Source organism: Callospermophilus lateralis, chromosome 1 (genome assembly GCF_048772815.1).
Source record: "Callospermophilus lateralis isolate mCalLat2 chromosome 1, mCalLat2.hap1, whole genome shotgun sequence".
Taxonomy (NCBI): Eukaryota; Metazoa; Chordata; class Mammalia; order Rodentia; family Sciuridae; genus Callospermophilus; species Callospermophilus lateralis.
In genome coordinates this window covers 105,223,210-105,244,915 of record NC_135305.1, presented here as the reverse complement: position 1 = coordinate 105,244,915, position 21,706 = coordinate 105,223,210, and the positions used below count along the sequence as shown (strand labels likewise).

At 40.9% G+C, this 21,706-nt stretch overlaps 1 long non-coding RNA gene across 2 annotated transcripts; it reads right to left on the bottom strand.

Annotated features, from left to right (window-relative positions):
- Positions 1–1,868: 1,868 nt before the first annotated feature.
- LOC143637813 (uncharacterized) lies at positions 1,869–17,170 on the bottom strand. Of its 2 annotated transcripts, none has more exons than XR_013154490.1 (3): positions 17,102–17,170; positions 16,572–16,687; positions 1,869–1,920 (listed from the first exon to the last, which is right to left on the bottom strand). It is a non-coding gene; the product is annotated as an uncharacterized LOC143637813 (long non-coding RNA). The 2 variants fall into 2 exon arrangements; XR_013154489.1 differs by lacking the exon at positions 1,869–1,920 and adding an exon at positions 2,734–2,818.
- Positions 17,171–21,706: the final 4,536 nt, after the last annotated feature.

Below are 21,706 nucleotides of genomic sequence, written 5' to 3'. Positions count from 1 at the left end.
AGGAGCTGGCCTGACTGGTGTCCGGTGAGGACTCTCTTCCAGGCTTGCAGGCGGCAGGCTTCTCACTTTGTACTCACGCGAACTTTCCTGTGTCCTCAAACTCCTGGGGTTTCTTCCTCTTCTTCTGAGGTATGACAATCTATGCCAACCCATGCAGTCTCCATAAGGAACATCTTTGTATCTTGCTTGAGTATCCTCATATTTGCAATATCTAAAAATCACATAACATTTCAGAGTTCAGATTTCATTATTTTTTTCCAACAAGTCCCTATTGTGGAACATTTCAACTCTCTCCAGCTTTATTAAATTATTGGATCATAATGATAACTTTTGTACTTATGATTCTATCTGTTTTGGATTAGTTCTTCAGATTATATCCCCAAGTGAGATGACTGGATCAAAATATCCATAATCTTATGGAGATTGATTTGTATAACCTTTAACTCTGTTTCCTATAATATGTGAATGGATGGGTTCCATCATGTCTTTATGAGCATTAGGTAGTGTTATTATTAAAATTATTAAAAGGATATACTGAAAAATTGCATTATTTGAAACAAATCTGATCTCGTAAATGTATATTTACATAAAGTGAAAGACAGGGGTGATTACAAGGTTTCAAAATGCAGCTTCCTGAAGTCCATTTAAAGCTTTTTTCGGTCTATAAGCAAAATGATTGTGTCCATGTGTGAGCAAGTGTGGGCACTGTGACGTGGTGTCCACCGGAGGGTTAATTCTGCAAAGGGAGAAGTTCGCAGAGGGGTGGTTTTCTTATCCTGGGTACCTCAAACAAGTCATACACTTGGTGAGCTTAAAAAGCAAAGGGAACCTCTTGGCTTTACTAGAGACTTCAGATCATCAAGTAGAACTGGACAGAAAGTCAAATCTTACAGGCAGATCTCTGGGTCAGCTTTGCCTCCCATTGTATTGACTTCTTCTTTAGATAAGTTCTCCCAAGAGGTAGGAATATGGTAACCAGGAGCCTCTGGTTATCAACACAGGAAAAGAGAAACTTCTTTTCAGCTTTGATACAGCCCCTTCAAGTGAGGACCAGCTGGGAGAGAAGTTCTGTGTGTTAATCCCTTCTCTCGTAGCCTGCAGGAAACTGTGTGCTGATGGGCATCTAAGGGAAAGTGGACTCCAGCCAGAGCAAATGAAAAAAGGCCCCTAAATCATGTATCCTCCTACAGTTATATGATTTATTAATAACTGTATTCCAGATCAGCCTGGAGTAATTCATGACACCAAAAGTAAGGGCTCCTTTAAAAATATTTCAAAATGAGTAATTTAAGAGAAATAGGAAGGGCTAAGGATGTAGCTCAGTGGTACAGTGCTTGTCTCGCATGCACTAGGCAAGGTTCAGGAAAAAAAAAAAAGAATATAAGAGAATATAGGAGCCATCCTGAAAGAGCAACCAGTGGCCAAAGCTGTAGCAGTTCATAAGTCTAGATGGATACAAACAAAAAAATTGAATAAATAAATAGTAAGAAGGGACAAATCTTCCTTACTATAAATAATATAGGGGAATATCTTCAAAGTTCTCTCCCCTCCAGGTGGTGAAGATTATTTCTTCTCCTCTGGAATGTGGGAGAGACCCAAGGACTCATTTTCTATAGAATTGGTAAAGAAAAAACAAGCAACTTGACAGTGGAGAAATCTGGCCGACACCACCATAACCAAGGGATCAAGGTTAACTTCACTAGCAATGAGTCATGCTGCGATCATGGACTTCTGACATTATGCCATGAGGAGGGCATTTCACCTCTGTGGTATTCATTCCCCCAAACGTTACCCCAGCATAATCGTGAAAAAGCATTAGCCAACTGGGTGTGGTGACACAGACCTGTCATCCCAGTGATTCCGGGGGCTGAGGCAGGAGGATCACAAGTCCAAGGGCATCCTGGACAACGCAGCCAGGCCCTGTGTCAAAATAAAATAAAAAAGGACTGTGGATGTAGATCAATAGTAGAGTTCCCCTGAGTTGAATCCCAGTACAGAGGGGAAAAAATAAAACTAAAAGCATGAGCCAAACTCATATTGACGGAAAACATATAAGATATCTGACCAGTATGCTTCATGAAGGTGATGGTGAAATTAAAGCAAGCCAAGAAACTGCCATAGATTGAAAAAAATAAGGCGATATGAAGACGAAATGTATTCAGTGATCCTGGATAAAATCCTGGAAAAGAAAAAAAAAAGGATGAGTAGAAAATTGGAGAAATACAAATAAAGTCTGGATTTTAATTTCCTAGTTGTGACAAACGTCGTAGGGTTATGTAAGGTGTTATCAATGAAAGGAAACCAGCTGAAGGGTTTATGGCAACTCCCTGTATTACCTTTACAATTTTTCTATACATAAAATTATTCCAAAATAAAAAGTTAATTTAAGAAATTAGCTAATGTTGTTAAATGTTCCATACCATGTACAGAACCAAGAGATATGCACATCATAGCTTTGGAAATCTTAATCATACTGTTATGATTATCATCTTCATTGTATAAAGGAAGCTATCAGGAATGAGCTTATGTGCCCCCCCCCCAATAGTCATATCCTTCTGGTAAAAGTTGAGATGAGATCAGAACTTGTGTAGTTTGGTTCTGACGCTTAAAATCTGTTGTCTTTAACTCTGTAAAACATACTTTTAAGGAAGCAGTAATCCCTGTATCATTTTTTCTCCTGGGCATGCATAGGAAAACAACCTGTTCGTGTCTCCACATCTCATAGTGCTTGTCTTCTATGTCGTTCCCTTCCTCAGAGCCTTCCTGAGAGTGGGACTTTCTGACTCCAAACCATCCCAGTTCCTGGTCAACCAGCTTCCTGAGGGAAAGCACGAAAAGGATATCAAGCTCATCAGTGTCGATCGGCAGTTGACAGAAAACTGCTCTGAGCTTTAGGTGAGGAACAGGTGTTAAGAGCAGCCAGTCTAAACTTATACATATGAAAATTAGGCTGGGCCTCAGTCTCCTGCTTTATGTCACAGAAAGCACCAGTTTTCTTCTGTGATAGGGATCAATGAATACCATTACTGTTCATGCCTTGGGCTATGAGTTAAAACATGTACTCACTAATTCTCTGAGTCACCATGAGCAGTTGTGCCCTTTCCCCCCAGTAGAGCAGGGTCATAGGCTAAACCTAACTATCACCTGTTTTCCTATGGTCTGTGAGCTAAAGTGGCTGTTATATGTTTAAATATATGTTGAAAAAATCAAATGAAGAATATTGTAGGACACATGAAAATTATACCTAATTCAAGTTTTGGGGCCCATAAATAAATTTTTATTGAAACACGGCTTTGCCCATTTTCATGTATGACTGCTTTCCTATTGGTAGGTGAATTTATATGAATTGGAAGGGCTATTTACTAACATATGTAAAAGATTTGCTGACCCCTTGTCTTATTCCATTTTCTATTGCTATAACAGAATACCTGACACTGGGTTACTTATTGAAGAAAAAAGTTTATTTAAGATCACAGTTCTGGAGGCTGTGAACTCCAAGATCAGGCAACCATATCTACTGAGGGATGTGTGCCTCTTCATGCCTGGTGAAGTTGGAATGGCAAGAAGGTAAATGAAGGATACTAAAAACAAGAGGGGTGGCCTTGCTTTACAATAATCCATTCTTGCAAGAATCAACTTTCACCTGTGAGAAAGGCATTAATCCCCCTTCATGGCCTACCAATCTCCTAATGGCCCTACATTCCAACCCCACCACAATGGCTATTGAGTTTCAATAATGGTCTCATAGGAGAAAACTCATAGTGACCAAAGAGATTGAAAAGCACACTTGTCACCTCAGAAAGAGTATTAACCTCCAGGATATATAAAGAACTCAAAAAAATTAACACCAAAAAAAAAAAAAAGACCCAAGTAACCCAATCAATAAATGGGCTAAGGAACTGAACAAACACTTCATAGAAGAAGAAGCACAATTGATCAACAAATATATGAAAAATGTTCAACATTTCTAGCAATTAAAGAAATGAAAATCAAAACTACACTGAGATTCCATCTGACTCCAGTAAGAATGACAATTATCAAGACTACAATAAATGTTGGTGATGATGTGGGGGAAAAGGTACATTCAAACATTTTGGTGGGATTGCAAACTGGTGCAATTACTATGGAAAGCAGTATGAAGATTACTCAGAAAACTTGGAATGGAACCACCATTTGACCCAGTTATTCCACTCCTCATTTTATACCCAAAGGACATAAAAATCAGCATACTACAGTGATATAGCCACATCAATGTTTATAGCAGCTCAAGTCACAATAGCTAAATTGTGGAATCAACTTAGGTGCCATTCAACAGATGAATGGATAAAGAAAATGTGGTGTATATACACAATGGAACATTACTCAGCCATAAAGAAGAATGAAATTGTGGCATTTGCCGGTAAATGGATGGAGCTGGAGAATATCATACCAAGCAAAATAAGCCAATCTCAAAGAACCAAAGGTTGAATGTTTTCTCTGATATGTGGATGCTAATTCACAATAAGGTGGGGGGTGGGGGTGGGTGGGCGATAATTAGGGAAGAATAGATACATGTTGGATTAGATGGAAAGGAGTAAAGGGAGGGGAGGGGCTAGGAAAGATAGTAGAATGAATCAGACATATTTACCCCATATGCATGTATGATTACATGACCTGCATAACTCTACACCATGTACAACCAGAAGAATGGGAAGTTATCCTCCATTATGTATAATGTGTCAAAATGCATTCTACTGTCATGTATAACTAATTAGAACAAAATAAAAGAAAAAGAAAAGCACAGTTTTAAGAACCCAATGTTGGCCAGATTACCCCTGGAGTATAGGAGCTCCATTATTGGGTAGAAGGGGGGGGACATGGGGTGACAAAACTGGGCCTTTATAGTAGTACTGTCTATACTGAGGACAATGATTCATCTCCATTAGCCTAAAGTGATGAACCAGCATGTGATAGGCACATACTCAAACCCAGGCAGCTCTGCAAAGCCAGCTCCATTGAGTAAATATGAGGTGTCCTAAGAAATGAGGCTCAGGAGAGTCTTTTCTTTGAATATGAGTTTTTCTAGATCCCGGGTTGTTTTGTGATTTGAGTAGAAAAATAAAAACCTTAGAAAGGCACTATGCTCTTAGAAGTGTAACAAACCCTAAAAAGCGAAATAAACTCTAAAAAGCTTTTGAATAGTGAAAGGCAAATAAAAAGTCGAAACATATTTTCACTACAATAGAGTATTTAATGCTAAATACAGATGTGTAAGAATTGCCTGAATTTCCTTGAAACCTGCAATTCATAACTTTTTCAGCAGGATTAAATTTATTCCAAATGGTGGGCACAAAGCAAAAGTGTGTCACAGAAAGTGTCAACAAGAATTAGTTAATGCCAGGCATGGTGGTGCACTCCTGTAATCCAACCACTTGGGAGGCCAAAGAAGGAGCATCAAGAGTTTAAGGCCAATGTCAGCAATTTAGCAAGACCTTCAGCAATTTAGCAAGACCCTGTCTCAAAAGAAAAAATAAAAGGGCTGGGGATATAGCTCAGTGGTAAAGCGCCCCCTGGATTCAATTCCCAGTACAAAAAGAAGAAAGAGGAGGAGGAAAAGGAGGTGGACAAGGAGGAGGAGGAGGGATGATGATGAGGAGGAGGGATGATGATGAGGAGGAGGAGGAGGAGGAAGAGTCAAGTTTCCTGATAAAGAGGCTACCATGAAGTTTGAAAATGTCCCTTCCTCAGGGCTGTGATAGAAGAAGCAGCATTCTTTCCTTCAAGAAAAATATTAGGTAGGGGTCTGCTCTGCCTGGCAATGGTTCATAAAGAAGGACCAAGATAGGCAAGGTGCCTGCTGTTCAGAAAATCACATTCTTGTAAAGAAGAGAAATAATAAATAAGAAATGAGTTGAAAAAAGCTATCTGAGATGGGGGTAAAGATCCAGAGGGGTACGACAAAGAGGAAGTGGAGATGTATTCCCCATGTGTCCAAGGAAGGCTCTCTGAGCAGAGCCCTGAAGGAAGAAAAGATAGCCTTTTGAGGATAGATTCCAGGCAGAAGGGGGAAAAAAGCAAGAAAGAGGCTTGGAGGAGAGAGAGTGGTCTGCTCAGGAATCAGAAAGAATGGCTGGAATGGTGTGCTATGGGGACAGCAGCAGAGACAACACTGGGAGGGAGGGAGAAGCCAGTGGATAGGGACCCCAGAGGCAAAGGCACACAGGTCCAGTTTCATTCTGAGGAAGATGATGTGGTGGGTGGGACTGTGACCCCCCCTCCAAAGACAGGGCTCAATCCTATCCTCTGGCACCTGTGAATGTGACCTTACTTGGAGATAGGGTCTTTGCCTAGCAATTAAGATGAGGTCATCCTGGATAGAACGGGTCCTAAGTCCAATGACGGGGGTGTTCTTATGAGAGGACACATGAGAGACACGTGGGAAAGAACTCCATGTGACAAAAGAAGCAGAACTGGAGAGATGCGTTTACACGCCCCAGACGGCAGGCAGCAACCACCAGATGCTGGAAGACACGGGGAAGGATTCTCCCCAAAAGCCTGTGGGTGGAGCCTAGCTTTGCTGATTCCTTGGTTTTAGACTTTCAGTCTGACGCTGAGAAAGAATAAATTTCTATTGTTTTAAGCTGCCCAGTTTGTGGATTCCAAGATCTGAGGATGCTCAATTTCTTACATAAAATGGAGCAGTATTTACATATAACCTACCCACATCCTTCTCCATACTTTAAATCATCTCTAGATTACATATGATATTTAATACAATGTAAATAGTTCTTATACTGTGTTATTTAGGAAATAATGACCAAAAAAAAAAAAAAGTCTGTACAAAGTCATACAGATGCAACCACAGTAGGTCTAACTACATAGTATGATTCAACAGTGTAACATTTTCTCTCTTTCATGGTGGGAGGCTACGTCAAAGTATATATACACATCCCTTTATTCTGGTGGATTCATCATGGTGCTTGGCACAGGGAAAATTCAAGTTTTGCTTTTTGAAAGTTTCTTGAAATTTGTTTCCAAATATTTTTTTTCATCCACGGGGTGGAATCTATGGCTGTGGAACCTGCGGATATGAAGGGCAGATTGTATTTTTTTTTTTTTTTTGTGGTAGATCCTAAGAAACGAATGCAGATGGGAAGTCATCAGAGGAGGTTAAACAGAAGAATGGTGTGATCAGGCTTAAACTGTGCTAGGTGCTGTGGCTGCCATGTTGAGAATGAACCAGAAGGGTTGGGGGTATAATTCAGTATAAGATTAATTGCTTAGCAGGCTCAAAGCCCTGAGTTCAATCCCCAGCACAGCATTAAATAAATTAATTAAGTAAAAAAATTAAAAATAGAGAATGAACAATAAGAGGCCACTTAGATAGCAGCTTAGTACTTCAGGTGAGAGGTAACAGAGCAGCACCAGGAAATAGGACTCCCATTCCAAGTCTAAGATTCTATAGTGGAGGCCCGGCACAATGCAATGGAACACAGCTGTTCAGATGCAAGCCACCTTCATTCCTGGAAACAAAAAAAAAAAATTGTGGGACTCATCTTCAGGCAGGAGACTGCCATTGTGAGCCCTGATAAAACAGATCCTTGCAGCCTGCCCACTCCCAAGGCTCCCTGGAGAATCACTCCTTGAGCTCGGATTCAGTGGTTTCCCATTTTTCTGCATCCCTAGCTAATTTTAACAGATCAAGTTTGTACCCTAGTTACTGTAGTGACTAATGAATGCTTGCAGAGGGGTTCAAACCGAAAAGGTGGACAAATACTAGAAGCAGAAACCTTGCTACGTGCCGAGATTTTGTTTTCCTTTCATTTCCTTTTCCTTGTTTTTTTCCCTTCAATTTGGCTAGAATCCATCCTTTACGTAGATGAAAAGTAAATGCTTTTTAACCCTGAAACGTGCCAGCCGTCAGTAATCCGTGAGCTTATTTTGCCTCTTACTTAGAATGAGAAGAATTTTGATTCTTCTGACTCAGTATCAATGACAATTAGGGATCAACTCACAATCAGTGGACTATATTTCCGGTGAATGAATCAGAGAGTCTTCACAGTGGAAATGGGACTACCTAGTTCGATTCATAGAGGTGAACAGTAGATGTTTCCACCAGGCCTGGGTATTCTTCTTTCTTAAATAGTAAATTTTAAAAAGCTATATGCTCTTGGTCATGATGGAGAGATTTACAGATGTTTCAATGAAACTCTTCATTTGGAATTTATGCAGCAAAGTACATATTGACTTTGTGTCACTAAGAACACCAAGATTTATTATTCCTGAAGATAAGTAATAACCTTGACTTTGACTTGGTCAATATTTATCTCACGAGTCGATAAATCTCCTGCAATAAATTTCAACAAAAGCTAACACTTTCTGAAATGGGGCTGTATCTAGTAAAGACCCCCCCAAACTTCTCTGCTCTTTCTCATAGGGAGCCAGTGGCCAAACCTGAGGAAGTAGTCTCAGACATACTTTATTTTTAGTGAATTCAGTCTGGTTATGACAGCAGAGTTTTATCCAAATAACTTAATGTGGGTGGGAAAATTACAGACTCTGAATCTTTTTGTCTTCCTTTCAATAGTTATAACCAATGAATCTTCTCCCCTGTTCAGCTTTTTCTAAAGCTGATCCCAGTGCTAACATCAGACAACAGCCTGAACAGGCTGAAGGACAAGCCTGTCTGCAAATAAAGGCAGTATGTGACACTGGTCATTTGTGTGCCTGTCAGTGAAGGCACTATCTTAGCTGTCCTATTATATTTTAACAGTTGCATGATCTCATACTAACTTACCATAGGCTCAAAAGCCCTTTTTGGTGTTTGTTGGTCAAACAGTCTGTCACCCTTTAAAACTAAGTGTACCCGTAAACAGCCAGTTCTTCTCCTCTAGCTGAACATGGTATGATAAGAATCCCCAGATGACTTGTCTTCTACAACCCCAAAAGAACTTTACCTATTATGATATTCAAGGCAATCCTTCTTCCGTCATAGTCCTTGGGTGGAAATGTGTCTAAGTCTGTTTTCTATATCTATAATAAAATATCTGAGACTAGATAACTTATAAAGAATAGAGGTTTATTTATCTGATGGCTCTGGAGGCTGGGGAGACCAAGAGCATGGTGCCAGTATCTAATCACTACCCTTCTTACTGTATCATAACATGGCAGAAGGCATCACAACAGCAAGGAAGAGTAGCATGAGAGCTCGGTTTTCCTTTCTTCTTCTTATAAGGTCATTAGTACCATGATGGAGGCCCCACCATTGTGACTTCATCTAAACCTAATTACCTTGCAAAGGGCTTGAATTTTAATAACATACGTACTTGAGATTAAGTTTTCAACGCTTTTGAAATCTGGGGGACACATTCAAACCATAGCAATATGTATCATAGTTTATCAGCATGCAGATACCAAAACTTCTAATTGTATATCTCTCTTCACTTCTCCTTTAGGGAACACAGACATGACGGTGGTGCCTTCTGCCCACATGACTACTGGATTTACCTGGGCCCCAGAGGAGCTAATTCACAGGGAAGATCCTTTAGCCTGAGTCTCCTGATTGCCTGTTATGGTTTAGATATGTGGTGTTTCCCCAAAACTCACATGTGAAACAATGCGAGAGGGTGTAGAGGTGAAATGTCGGGTTATAAAGGTTTAACGTAATTTGTGAATCAATCCCCTGATAGGGGTTAACTTGGTGATAACAACAGACAGGGAGGGTGTGGCTAGAGGAGGTGGGTCCTTGGGAACATGCCTTTGGGGAATGTATTTCATGACCCAAGCTTAGTCTCTTTCTGCTTCTCAGTGTGATCTCTTGAGCCACTACCATCCATCACACTCTTCTACCTTAATGTTATCTTGAGCCCTGAGGAACAGAGCCAGCTGCCTATGGACTGAGACCTCTGAAACTGTGAAGCCCCCGATAAAACTTTTCATCTTCTAAAATTGTTCCTGTTGGGTCTTTTGGTCACAGCAATAAGAAGCTGACCAAACCATTGCCCACCCTCTTCATCTTCTCCTGCCTTGCAGAGACCTACTCTACCATGTTGACAGATGAATCTGTAAAGGTATGCCTCAGTAGTCAGTGGCTTTCACCTGCCCACTGGAAACTGTGTGTCTTACGTCAATTTGGGGAAGAGAATTTTAACTGACCTACATCTGGATTTTCATCCACCAGGAAGGCTTTTTTTTTTTTTTTTTCATGTTGTTTGTTTCATGCTGTTGTATTGGGTTTGCTTTGTTTGGAACTAGGTGTATTTATTTAATTTTTTAAATTTACTTGCCAAAATTGGCAGAGAAGCTGGGTTATTGATGCAATATTCCGAAAAATCTAAAATATACATTTAAATTATATTAAAATGATCCCAGTGAATCAATAATACAACATAGCAGACTTCCCTATCCAATAACAGGATGTTTCTTCTCTAATATTTATGTTGAGATATAGCAGATCAAAGCAAGGATTCTTGAGCCAAACTGCTTGGATTTGGAGCCAGTCTCTCACAATTATCAGCTCTGTCACTTTGGGTAAAGTAATTATCTCTTGCGTGTATTTTATCATGAGTAAAATGGAGATCACCAGAGCACTATGCAGTGATTGTTATGAGAATTACTTGAGCTAATATTTGAAAAGTGTTTAGAATAGTATCTGGCACATAGTAAGTGCCAAGTTATGTTTGCTAACTGACCAGTATTTGGCAAAAATAGTGAATTTTTAAATTAAAACATACTCTAAGTCACTTCATGTACATCAATACATCTTATCTTCATAACAATTCCCCAACACATCTATCATTTTACAGGTAAAGAACTAGTTTTAAGAGGTTAGTGATTTGCCTAAGGTGGTAAGAGATGGAATTTGAATTCAAGCCTTTTGTGACTGAAATTGTTTACTTCTACCACATCTCCCAAACCAGAAGGGTTAACACATGTTGAACATGAACTCTGAGTACTTTCACATTACTATCCTCCCAAATCCTTTCCAATTTTAAAATTTTTAGGTCTTCAGAAAAGTCAAAAGAATAGAACAATGAATACCTAAAACCCTTTCAACTAATTTCAAAAGTTATGGAATCTGGTTGATAATTATTTCTATGATGAGAGTTTTTCAGACGCACAGAAATATTGCAAAGAAAAAAACGTGACAAAGAAGGGCACTTTTCAATCTTAAGTGAGCAGTATACAATAAGGACTGTGATAAATATGAATGTACCAAATAACAGCATCAAAATTCATAAACAAATGTGTTTTCCAGCTTTGTAGTGCCATGACCAAAATATCCAACAAGAACAACTTAGAGGAGGAAAAGTTTACGTGGGGTTCATGGTTTTAAAGGTTTTAGGCCATGTATGGCAAACTCCATTGCTCTGGACCAAAGGTGAAGCTACACATCATGGCAGAAAGCTCTCTCCTCATCCAGGAAGCAGAGAGAGAGGAGAGAGAAGGAGCCAAGGGGCAGTTGCAGTCTTTCAGATCATGCCCACCTTGACTCACCTGCTCTATCCATGACCCACCTGCCCACAGTGACCACCCTGTCAGTCCATTCCAACTAATATGGACTGATTAGGTCACAGCTCTCATAATGTAATGATTTTGCCTCCATATTAATACAGGAGCTTTGGGGGGACTCCCCACATAATCCATAATGGCTACTACCACAGAAGCTATTATGAGGATAAACCCAAACACATCAGAACTATGAGACGTTCATTCATTGCTCTCTGCTCATGGAAGATCAAGTAAGCAAAATACTCATGAAACAAAAACAAGAAGAGAAGCTTTAAGGAGCAGTAGGAGCACAGGGGCTGGGAGTTAATCTAGCATAGCAGAATGGGAGGGTAAAGAACGAGTAGGCTTAGAAAGATGAGAAACTCCAGAGAAAGTGCTTTATTACTATACCTACTGCATAAGAGAAGTCATCAAACTCCAAACTGTTAAAGAGACAACATGGAAACCACCACCCTTGGAGAAAAATGCCAACAGACGTCTTTCCTTTCCTTTTCTCTCAGCAAAGAAGTCTCTGCTTAAGTGGCTGGGGCCAGATGTCTTCAGAAATCAGGCAGATCAATGGATAGAGGGCAAGGGAGCCAATGAACCGACTGTTTATAGAGAACACAGCTCTGCCTGGATGGGCATTTTCAACATTGTGCAGATCAAAAGTACTCATTCAGGGACTATATTCTCCCAAAGGCATCAGAGTTTGTCCAGATTTATAGTTAGGGTCATCTTACTTCCCTAACCAAAGTCTGAGATGAAGAGCATTTGGGAATGGTTTATTGCATCAGGTGGTGAATGAGATGCTTAAGGGGTGTTGAGAGGCATGATTGCCTAAGGGATAGGATTTGCCAAACCTTGGCCAAGGTGGTGGTGGTTCATGGGCAAAAATTCTAGACATCTCCAGCTCCTCCTAATTTTAACTGAGAGCTGTATCTGTATATTCTAAAGTACAACCTGAGGTTGTTAGACACAATCATATAAAATGCAAGTTGCCAAATAATACCTCATGTTTTAATGAATTGTTTTGATTTTTAAATGCTTTGGTGCCCATTGCCTTCCCTAAGCTTCACATAATGATGATATGAATTATCCATCTCATAAGGATAAGGAGAATTAGGGATCTTAAGCTTTCTGTCCAGATGTGAGCATTGTGACTAAAGAGCAGGATATAATAGAGACTAAGTCCTTTACCACATATGAAACTCCACCATTGGAGCTACTGGTGTGATCGAGTGAATGTACCCATGGGGAAGTATGCCAGAGAAGGCTGAAAGTGTCAGGAAGAAGCTTTGCATGCAGCACAAACACAGCAACAAAGATACACAGACAGGTGAGCTCATGGTACCTTTCCTATCTACAAGTGATCAGTAGTTCCTGGGAACCTAAGAGAAGACACAAACAGAGGCCACAGGTCCTTAGAATCGAGAAAAAAATGTCAACCTATGGCCAAGAAGTAGTAAGAGGGAAACTTAAATCAAGAACACCAGATTTACCCTCCCACTGAAACAACTAAAAACAGGGACAAGAAACATGAAACAACAACAGACTTATTGGATATATGCAAGCCAGGAACACTGAAATATATCCTTAGAGTTAAAAAAAAAAAAAAGCTCCATAGAATTCCATGTCTAATGAAAATAGTTTTCAGAAACGAAAGCAAATAAGTACTTTTTCTGATTTTAAAAAGCTTCCAAAGCAATTGTCATCAGCAGAAAAATGGTAAAATTAAATCTGCATTCACACAAAGGAATGAAGGGCATCAGTCATGGAAAATAACATCATAAGTAGAAAAGATCTTTTATCTAATCTCCAAATATTCATTAAGAGATAATTGCTTAAAACAAAACAAGTAAGAATTCTGTACAGGGTTTAAAACATGCAGGAGTAGGAGTAGGACAATGGGAAATCTATGACTGTAAGTCTTTATCATCTATGAGAAGTGAGCTAGTATTACATTATATAAGGCATCTTTATGCTGCACAAAGATCCTGAGCTCAGAGTGGAAGGAACTCATTTGAAATCATGGTTTCCTGTGGGCTTTGAGAGACTGTAGGAAAAACCCCTTAGCTTCTTGGAACCTCATATTTTTTTCCTCTATAAATTGGTGTCTTGATGGTTTTCTACTGCTATAATAAAATCCTCAGTCTATTTATTTATAAAGAATAGAAGCTTATTTAGCTCATAGTTCTAGAGGCTTGGAAGTCCAAGAGCTTGGTGCCAGTATCTAGTAAGGGTCTTGCTGCTGCATGGTAACACGGCACAAGGTATCACATCGTGAGACAGAGGAAGCATGCCGGCTTGAGTCTCTCTTCTTTGTCTTATAAAGCCACTAATGCCATCATGGGGACCCATTCCCATGACCTCCTCTAACTCTAATTACCTCCCAAAGACCTCACCTCTAAATACCATTAACCTGTAAATCTGAGGAATAAACGGCCAACAAATGGACTTTTGGTTGACACTTTTGAACTACAGTCATCGGAGAAAGCAGTTTCTGTCCATTGATGCTCAATGAGCAGTCCATGAAACATTTGAAAAATTTCAGGTCTCAGGTCCTACCCCAAACATACCCCAAACATAGTGGGGGGCCAGGGCAGGACCTTCCTATAAATAATGAATCTGAATTTTCATTTTAAATTCTTCCAACTAAAATGTGGCCAATATATACCACAGAGATTGAGAATCAATGTGGTAAGACTCAATAGAATTTATAAGAAGGTATATTTTAATACTAACGCAGTATCAAGACAAAGTGTTTTGCAATAACTAAGAAAATACAAATTGGACATTTCTTATTTATCATTATTGTACATGTAATACTTTTTCACTTTATTTTCAGCTTTACATAGTATTCTATTTTATAATAAAATTATAAATAGCATTTAAATTATAAATTATGAAAGAGCATATTTCATAATACACTACAAATATTACATGCTATTTTAAATTATAAACTTCTTTTCTTTAGAAATACCCAGACTCAGGTATTTTGTTATAGCAATACAAAATCATTAAGATACCAACTTACAGAGGAAATAAAAAATGAGGTAGAGAAGCTAAGTGATTTTCCCAAAGCCTTTCAAAGCTAACAGATTTTACATCAATGCATTAAATGCCATGTGAAAGTTTGTATTTTCCTCTAGTTTTCTAAAGCAGCAGAAATCCCTACCAGGGTTATGCCTTTCAGGTATCAAAAATGTGAATAAAATGAGAAGAATTCAGTCAACAATATTCTTCTTTCCCCAAATTGATAATAAGAATATCCTGACTCCTTAGTGTTGCAAGCTTTGTTTTTAACTGAGAAGTACTTTAGTTTGAAACTGCTGTAAACTAGGGCAGGTAGGTGAGGTAGCACTAACCATGGGGAAGACAAGATGCTTTGCAGGGGGCCAGGGCAGAGCCTTCCTATTCTAGAGGGAGCAGAGCAGAGGGCAACTAGCTCCTTGAAGCTCCTGAGCACAGAAGGTACCAGTTGCTCCCCCTGTCTAGTGACATCGTGTTCAGCCTCTCAGGCTTAGAGACTTGGCAGTGAGGTACTTGCAAGCCTACAAGGTGATGTGCAAGCCTGCCTATTTCAACACAGGAGAAGGACAGTACTGTACTCCAGGGGGGGTTGTTGCTTCCTTTCTCCTCTGGGAGGATAGAAAGCGGTCTCTAGTCACCTGAGAATGTAGGCCAGGGAATGCTTGTTCATCCTCCAAGAGGATATGATCTCATGACATTAGTTTCCCTGACACCTTCACTGCAAACTAAGTCAGTCTCTCCATATTTCCCAAATAGAATCTCTAAAGCAAGAATCGAAGACACTGGGGCACTGTTTCAATCTAGACCATTTCATTGGTCTCTCACCAGCCTCTGAACTGGCTCCTTTGGGCCAGGTAATTATCAATAGTCCAGTCAACTAAAGAGGAAGAGAGGTGTAGTCTTACATTATAAATCATAGTGGAGTTGGTAGGCAGTAAGTTTATTCATTGGATGAATTATTATGACTTCGAAGTAAAAAAAAAAAATGTTGAGAAATTCCATGTATATCTTGTTTCAGCGAAGCCAAAACTTATTTCCTCTAAGCCATTTTCTGGGTTCAACCATGCCTTGTGCTATTTCTTGAGAGCTCAGTGTGGTGAAGACTTTCAGGGACCTTACCAAGGTGGAGAATAAGGGATGGATACCTGCAATTCATAGCTGCTGCCACACAAGACCATTTTATGTAGGGGCCAGGACAAATTGCAGAGCATACCTAATATTTTTATAGGGAGTAAAAAATGTGGTTTAAGTAAATTTCAAAAATAATCTTAATAAAATCTGTACTAAGAAATACACTTGGGGCTGGGGATATAACTCAGTTGGTAGAGCACTTGCCTTGTGCGCATAAGGCCCTGGGTTCAATCCCCAGCACCATCAAAAAAAGAAAAAAAAAGAAATACACTTGGAATATTCAGGAGATAGCAAGGCTATAAATAGGAGATGCTGTCCTACAAAGGTACATATAAATGTGTCAACTGATAGCTTCTCCTTACCAGCAGCTGCAGAGCTCAACCAAGTTAAGGACTTGCCAGAAATGGTCCCATTTTTCTTGTGCATCAGGACATCTCTGACACTGTTAATCATTTGAACAATTTCATTATAACAAAAAGCATTTGAGCCTCTACTCATGACAGACACTGTGCGGGTTTTGATGTGAAAAGTGAGTGGGATGGAATCCTCATCCCCAGAGCTCAAAGAGAAAGGATAAACATTAAACAAAGATCTGCTCCTAATAGTACAAAAGATGTGGGACCCGGCAGGCCCATCTCTGTCCGGGCTGAGTCCTGGGTCTTCCCATTCTTAGCCGGTAGTTCTCAAAGGCCAGCATGCCAGAACTGGTCTGAGCTCGGGTCATTGCAGAACCACCAGAGTTATCTGATTCTGGTCAGGGCCCTCAGCATTTCTGACACTATTGCAGAAGGGATGGATCCTACCAGTCTGAGGACAACTCTGAGAAAATCACTCTACTGGGTGGGTGGCCTTGGGCAGCATATTTTGTATACTGCTCTGGTATATGAGTGGGTAATAAAAAGAAGGTTGAGTCCCCCAAATTATAATGATGAACTTACTTGAAGAGTGTGCAGGACACATAGGTGGAAATGTCTGGTGAACAGTTGAGGACACAGTCTGGAGTTCAGACAGTACGTTGACTTCAGTCATCAGTGGGAAGGGAAACGGCATGCCTCTGGAAGAATTACAGGATGGGATCAGGAAGACCATATTCTCTCTCTTTCCCCCATCTTCCCTCACGGTCAAACACTCTTATAATTTGTCTCCAGGAATTTTCACGTACACTATTCTCCTAAGCACTGATAATCCGTAGAGTTTGTGGACTTCTCAGGCACCTGCTCTCTTGGAAATTGTCTTTACAACTTCCCTTTCTTTGCTTGTGATCTGGCCTGGCCCTGCTGGCACCCCTCTCTCCTGGAGGCTGAATCAGTCCCTGGCTCCCTCTCTAGAGTTCTCAGCCTTGGTTACTGGACAGTGAGAACTCTAGGCTGGATTTAGGTAGAGGAGAGGACAGTTCTAGAACCTAGAGAAATGAGTGCTGAGAAGAAGGCAGAGAGGATTCTGGAAAAACAAAGGGATGAGGCTGCACCTCCTGTGGCTGAAGAACTCTGCCTGAGACTTCTCCCAAGAGGATGTTTCCAAGATCTTTTGATTAGGATGACCATGTTGAAAGACAGCACACCATCGGACTGTGATCTTTATCTAGAGAGAAAAGTAAAAAATCCTTACTCTATAACCACATCTTTATATTTAAGCTTAAGAATTCTGAAAAGTAGCTAAGGAAAGAAAATGACCAGACATAGCCAGGGCTGGAACCCATCATCACAAGAGGCTATGCATGGAAACTGTACTCTAAGGTGTTGTGGCTGACTTGTATCCCCCAAAACCCACAACCCCTAATTCCAATGTGACAATATCTAGAGATGGGCTACCTAAGGAGGTTATTAAGGTATAATAACCTCCTTAAGGTTAATCCAATAGGAAAGATGTCCTTATAAGAAGAGGAGATTAGGTTTGAGTGTGTCCCCCAAGGGTTCGTATGATGGAGGCCTGGTCTGCAGTGTGACAATGTAAAGAGGTAGTAGAACTTTTAAGAGGTGGGACCTAGCAGGAGGTAATCAGGTCACTGATGGTGCTGACCTTGGAAAGGCTGAGTTCTCACAGAGTGAATTAATTCCCGTGAGAATGGGCTGTCCCTCTTGCTCTCTGGCTTCCTATTTTCCCATGTGATGCTCCTCACTCTCTTTCTCTCTGTACATACACTCTCCGTGATGCCATCTGCCACATTATGACAGTTTTAAAGGAGCTCTTTTCAGAGGCTGAATCTATGGGGCTGCCTGATCTTGAACTTTCAGCCTCCCAAACTGTGAGCTAAACAAAATAAAACAAAAACAAAACCTTTTCTTTAAAAGCACCCAGCTTCAAGAACTTTGTTATAGCAACAGAAAACACCAAGATAGGAAGTGATGTGGATGCCAGGCCATGTGGCCCTGTTCCCCTTCCTTGACTAAGGGCCTCATTCTCCCAGCTGCTGTGAGTGTGGATGGCTGCCATCATCCACTGGAGTCTCTCTTCAAGACTGGCCCAACCTTAGGTCCTCTTACTGGGAGCAGCTGCCTCCAACAGCTGCTCAGTGGGGGAGGGTTGGTAATAAGTGCTCAGATTCATTGTACCAAAGCTCCCCATGGGGCCAGCTAAGACATCCTATGACTGCAGTGCTGTTCCACTTCTTCCCCTACCCAATTCTGCTTCCTCTCTTTCCTTCCACAGGTGTTCCCAAGAATACCCTTCAATGAATGTCCTGCACACTAATCTCTATCTCTGAATTGGCCTCACCTCACCCCAGAACAGCTTACCTACCAGCTGACCCTATTACCAGGCTTATGACCCAAGGTTGAGAGGGGCTAGTCGAGGGCTATGACACTTCCCTTTGTAGAGCACCTGGTTTAAAAAAAAAAAAATGAGGAAAAAAAATACTAAAGCAGGATTGCAAAGGTGTGTGGTAGATTCCCAATGTTTTTATATCAAAGACATAAAAACCTTTCATAAAAAGCCATGCATGGCGGCACACACCTGTAATCCTAGTGGTTCAGGAGTCTGAGACAAGAGAATCGAGAATTCAAAGCCAGCCTCAACAACTTAGCGAGGCCCTAAGCAACTCAGTGAGACCCTGTCTCTAAATAAGATACATAAAAGGGCTGGGGATGTAGCTCGGTGTTGAAGTGTCCCTGAGTTCTATCCCTGGTACCAAACAAAACAACAACAACAAAAAGAACCTTTAACAAAAACAGACAAAAGATGCAATAGGATCATGCTATTCATGAGACACTACAAGGCTTAATTATAAGATATGTATTCACAGTGACCAGTTCCAGAAATGAGACACCTTTGAAATATGAAAAGCACCCCTTTTCAGTGAGATTCAGGGCTTCATGCCTGTATGTGGTGGTATTAGAACAATGGCCTTGAAGCTCACTGCATCACATGCTGTTCCCTTGAGGATCACTCTTCCAAACTGATGCTGGTCTTGGCTCCTATCTTGCTGTGGCCAGTATGACCTCAGCAAATGTGACACAGAAACTTGAAAAGCTTTTGCCCAGTGGAGCTCACCTTGAGACAATGTCGGAGTCACTGAAGGATAAAGTCACATGGAGCCCAGGCAGCTGTCCTGGCTTGGGAGACCCAGACTGTGAAGCCCCTGGCAGCCCCCAAGCCCACCTGTGCTCTTTTGCTGCGTAGGAGGGATACCAGTTAATGCTGGTAGAAGCACCACCTGTCTAGGTCTAGTCTAAAGAGGCCCAGAAAATTCTGAGCAAATAAGAGTGTGTCAGGGTTTAATCACTGAGATTTGGGAATGATTTGTAAAATTTCATTTGGAGATAAAATTCCATTGAGTTCCCTTCAAGATATGGCCCTCCTGCCTCATCAGTGATCTCCAGCCCTGTGTGAAATGTGGGTTAGACTAAGAGGGTAGCCTTGCTTAGGAATATGAATTATGGCACCTATTACGGTAACGGAAATCAAAACTGTAGGGAAACTGGTCAGTGTGGAAGGAGCCACAAAGTCCTAAGGAAAGGTAGGCACAGGGCACATGCTACACAAGTGGAACAGCCAGTAAAATGAAGGACAGGGAGATACAAGGAGGAAAGAGCAGCCTGTGGTCCACATGTTTCAGGCAGGTTCCTCATCAGGAGTCCTTTTGCTTAGGGTAACTTGAGTGAATCCTTTCTTCCTTGGCTATGCTAAAAGAAGGAAAGGAAAACATTAGTGTTGTAGGAAGATATGTGAAGGGGTTTTTAAAGAAAAAAAAAAAGCAGATTGCCCGAGGGTGTTTATTGCAATGCTATTCATAGCAGTCAAAAACTGGAAACAAGCCAAATGCCCAACAGACAAGCATGTGGAAGGTATCGATTCATAGAAAGGGGTGCCTTGAGGCAGCTAAAGCCAAGACAGAACATGAAACTCACTCTTATTGTGTTGAGATGGAACCGTGGGCATCATATTGGGGAAAGGCCAAAGGTTATATAAATAGATGACATTTCAAGTATTTTTTTTAACTCTTCTTGGAGACATGTGAATATAAAGGAAATTTATTCTTTCACCGATGACTATAAAAAGGGATGTTTGGTGTCATACAGCATTGTTTTCTGTGTTTTCTTTTGTTATACAGTCACTGATGTCAGGTTCCACCATCTGAACTTCATGAATGTCCCAGGACTGGATGCGTATAGTGAGTCCCCCTTCAGGTGAGAGGATTATGGGGTTCAGCTCAAAGCTTACCTTGTAGGCATCCCTTTAAAGGACCTGTTAACATAATAAGGTAGGGATGGGGCAGGTGACCTGTCCTGGGCAACAGGTATACAATATATTCCTTGGAAATTGTCATCGGACAGACGCATCTGTGGCTCTGAGTCTTTTCTTCCCCAGGAAGAAAGTGACTGAGGACTAGAAGGTCAAGTTATCTTCCTGGCAGGATGAGCACAAACAACAACGGAGCTGACAGTCATAGTAATCCCCAACACATATGGATTGCTCACATGGAGGTAGAGTCCCTGTCTTAGTTTATTTGCTATTGCTATAGCAAATACCTGATGTTGGATAATGTATAAATAAAAGAGGTTTATTTAGCTCACAGTTCTGATGACTGGAAAGTCCAAATGGCATGGTACCAGCATCCACTTAGAACCTCTTGGTCACAGCACCTCATGGCAGACAGCATCACATGGCGAGAGAGAGGGACGAAGGAGGAATATGAGAAGGAGAAAAAGAGGGAGAGAGAGAAAGAAATCATATGGTGAGACAGGAAACTAAGAGACTGAGAAGGAGTCAGCCTAGCTCTTCTTTACCAGCCCACTCTTAAGAGAACTAATCCACCCAGGGAAACGAGCCTTATTACCTTCATGAGAATGGTCATCCAATCACTTTCCATTCGGCCCCACTTTTTAAGGGACCCAGAATCTTGAAGCTTTTACTCTGGAGAATTAAGCCTGGACATGAGTCTCGATGTGGACAAACTACAGTGAATCCACAGTAGTTCCCAACATTTACTGATGGTAGACACTGCTGAGCATTCCGTGTATACACACTCCATTAATCCTAAAAAGCTTCCTTATGAAGTTGGAGCTGTTGATTCCCGATGTTACAGATGAGAAGTCATCTGACCATGAGAATAAGTGTCTCACCAAATAGCAGTGTGGGAACCGAGCACACTCCAAGTATTAACAAGGTGCCTTGGGTAGTGGTTATAATAAAATCTAACTGATGAGCACTTTCTGTGGGCTGGCATCTTGCGAGGCGCTTCAGACACACTATCTACTCATTTTCCACCCCATAGGAGATGATCCCTGCATTATACCTTAATGCTCAGCTTGGTGTCTGCTGGTGGCTTCCACAAGACCTCATGGCAAATAGGGGGTACAGCCATCACAAATCCCCAAATCTGTCCTCTTTCCTGCAATTGGATTTCTAGATAACTTTTCTGGAAGCATAACTGTTCTGCAGGGTTTTGGACTGTACCTCTCATTCTCCAAAGACCCTACCATGAGTGATCAATGATAGCCTCAACTCAGGTTGAGTGGTTGCTGTGGTTCAGATGTGGTTTAAATGCAGTGTGAACCAAGGGTCCATGTGTTGGAGACACAGTCCTCAGTGTGCTGGTGTTAAGAGGTGAAGAGACATTAAGAAATGGGAGGTC